This window comes from Cynoglossus semilaevis, chromosome 6 (assembly GCF_000523025.1).
Source record: "Cynoglossus semilaevis isolate Cse_v1.0 chromosome 6, Cse_v1.0, whole genome shotgun sequence".
NCBI lineage: Eukaryota > Metazoa > Chordata > Actinopteri > Pleuronectiformes > Cynoglossidae > Cynoglossus > Cynoglossus semilaevis.
Genome location: NC_024312.1, coordinates 798,771 through 802,238, shown reverse-complemented (window position 1 = coordinate 802,238; position 3,468 = coordinate 798,771). Strand labels below are relative to the sequence as shown.

The following is a 3,468-nucleotide window of genomic DNA, read 5'->3' as shown; positions in this document are numbered from 1 at the left end:
TTCTAAGGTTCTTATCAGCAGCAAGGGTGTGTGGAGGTTGTCGGTTTGAGGACACGGTGTGCTGTAACACTGCAGTTACGTTTTAACAACAAAAACACGTTTGTCAAACCTTTTTTTGGCTACATGTAAATAAACTGTCAGCACTGACTGTACTGTGCGTGCCCTCAATCTGCCCCCAGTCCCTAGGTTTAAACAAATCAAATTAATTAGTTCTAATGCTTAACATTTTATGATAGCTCTTTTTTTAATAACTTCAAATGCTTCATGCTGCCCACTCAGCTAATAGTGGGTCTACAGTTAATAAATGTGGTCCAACACAAGTCTCTGTGGCGCAATTGGTTAGCGCGTTCGGCTGTTAACCGAAAGGTTGGTGGTTCAAGCCCACCCAGGGACGAATCTATTTAGGTTCAATTTTTTCCCTGCATATGGTCAATAAAGTTTATCTAACTTAACCAAATAACAAACAAAAGTTCTTCATGTTAATTTTATAAAAAAATAGATTGAATACAAATGCTCTAATGAGAATATAATAGCTTCATGGCGAATTCTGTAAATGTCCACTTCAGTCACATGACCCTTAGAACCGCAGCTAATCTCAAATGAACAAACCTGAGGCATTTTTTCGTAACAATGACCGTCAAAGCAAACTAGAAAAAAAAATTAAATGAGGTTGAAGGAGGTAAAAACTCTGAAAACAACTGCAGCTCAAACTACAGTCTGCTTGTATCAACAAAAAACAACCGCAGCTCAAACTACAGTCTGCTTGTATCCCTTCAATAAACTACATTCATCATCCATTCTATTTTAACTCCAAACTTTTGCCACCTCTGCCACCCCCCTGCCCCTCCCAGCTGGAGGGGTTTGGTTTCCCTGGAGGCTAAGAGACACTGCCGCATGTAAGTAACAGATTTTCAGTCAAACCACAGAATCAACACCCAAAATAAGACTGTGTCAGGGACGCAGTGTGGTGTGGAATTTGTCATGTCACTCCAGAAATAAAGCAGCCTCATACGGCACCTCACCACCGCCGTCGTCTACTTCTGGCCAAAGTCAAGGCGCGAACGTTCTCCTGCCACAGCTGCAGAGATCACGACCTCATTTGCAGTATTTTTTGTAAATGCATTTGGCCTTCCCATCTAAGTTCTGGTCATTAGACATTAAAAGTGGCTTACGGGTTCATTACAGAGGCATAATGATGGTATTATAATAATCTTTAGTGTAATTTGGACGCTGTTGAAAGCCTCAAGGCAGCAAGTAGGTTTTGATGTAATACTGCGAAATAACGCCCACAGAACTCCGTCATTACAGGTCTATAATGTGTATAAGGAGATGAGCGATTGGCTCCGAGTGTGGAAATGTAATAACAATAATGGATAACGTAGACCGAACACTCACAGTTCACACCGATTCACAGACGTACACGAGTCGACAGCAGTGGTGATGTAGTTTAACTACATGTGGCTTCATGCTAACTGTAAAATGACCAGTAAATCACGTTAATTCTTGGAGACTTTGTGCCAGAACTATGTTTGTTCATCTCACAGGTCATTAGTGTAACTGTCTGTGTGTTCAGTTACAGATTGGAAACAAATAAACAAAGACTATCTGAAGAAAAATGACAAATTAGTACCTAACTAGCATGCTAATACTTATGTAAGCTAACCAAAGACATTCCCTGTGTAGCTACTAAATTTAGAAACAATGACTAGCTAATTAGCCATTAGCTAACTGTTGTCTGACTTCTCTGTCTGACTTCTATAGCATTAGCTATACAAAAAGTAGACCGTAAAATGTATAGCATATAGCAATGTATAGCATTAGCTATACAAAAAGTAGACTTTTAAAGTCAGTCACATTTTAATTACTATTTAATTATTCTGCACTTTGATATTAAATAGTAAATGTTTAACAAACCGTAACGTCCTGTGACCTTCGTGGTTGCGGTGAAATCTTGGTCGTCATCTGATGTGAGCTAGGAGTCGCTGTAGCTGCCGTGCCATCTTAAAAGGAAAAAAGTAATAGATTAGACTTTTAATCTGATAAATATTTAAATCTCAGCCTCAGTTCTACGGTGACAGTTAGGACATGATTGGTGCTATGTTAAAAATGCTAATCTAGTTCTTGTTCACTTCAGTGGCTTAACTTTTGCCACCAACCCAGTGGTTAAAGTGTTGGAATTATGCTCGGAGGTTTGATGGTTCGATTTCCAGCACTGGCAGTGTTGTGGTGTTTCCTGAAAAATTGCTTCTCTACTTTTGTCATTTGTTTGTTTTGCTGCAGCATCTTTTAAACTGTTGACACGAAGTTGTAATTATGAAAAGTTTTGTTTAGAACCAAACTGAGGCGCCGATCCAGTTAACGAAGCCGTCACTTCCTGCTTCATCCGTTCACAAACAAACTCTCAGACCTCAGTCTCTTTTTTTTTCTAACACGAAGATATCTCACTTCTCCTCTTCCTTCCGTCTTTTCCAGTATCAACCCCTCTCTCTCCTCCTCTTCCTACCTTTCCCAGCCCACCGTCCCCTTCCCTCTCCATGGATAATTCATCAGTGTTTCTCAGAGCTGCTGTCTGCCTGCCTGCCGACTCTGATTTCCACTGGGACTATTTCAGGGACCATTCCCACCTCAGCTGGGAATTAGAGAGGTACAGCTACGGAGGGAAATTAATCAAAGCCACGAAAAACCTGTACACACACACACACACACATACTTGAAGCTAGCTACTTCACACCGGAGAGTTGTCCGTTTTCACTTTGTTCATTTTTGTCACACACATCTGCTCACCCGCACCTTAAACAAACATACAGTTTGAGAGACGTGCACACACACATGCAAACAAAAACAAACAAAAGCTTACACACACACACACACACACACACTCATGCAAACTCACTGGCACTCATTCAGTTGAAAACAAAATGATCGTCGTCATATCAGTACTAATACAAGAAGAATGACAGAAGATAGAGTAGAAAATGCGACGAAGAGGAAGATGAAGATGAGACAGGAAGTGGAGCAGAGAATCAGTGTTGCACGTGCATGTGCACAGATGTGAGTGAGTGAGTGAGTGAGTAAACTCAAAGGCAGGGAGTGTATTGATCTGGGATCGAGTGGCTCCTGGTGTTCTCTCCAGTGAATGTCACTGCATGCACTTACAGCTTTTATCATATGTGTAATTGTAGGACAGGGAGAGAGAGACAAAGAGAGAAGGAGACAGAGAGAGAGAGAGAGAGAGAGAGCGCTGGTGTTTGGTGATCACCACTCAGCCATTGGACATCTGAACATCTGCTGAGATTTGGCCTCATTAGAAGTTGATCAAACAGCCTCTTGTCTTGTGTAACATGACGAAACCGATGTATCAGCAGCAGGAGGAGGACACCTGCTGGACGGAGGAGAAATATTTGGATAAAAGTAAAAAAATATTTGGATAAAAGTAAAAAAAAAAGAGAAAAAATCATCACTATTCAC

At 40.9% G+C, this 3,468-nt stretch overlaps 1 non-coding gene across 1 annotated transcript; it reads left to right on the top strand.

The window, feature by feature from the left end:
• Positions 1–320: 320 nt before the first annotated feature.
• On the top strand, positions 321–394 carry trnan-guu (transfer RNA asparagine (anticodon GUU)). Its single transcript has one exon. It is a non-coding gene; the product is annotated as a tRNA-Asn (tRNA).
• The last annotated feature ends 3,074 nt before the right edge of the window (positions 395–3,468 follow it).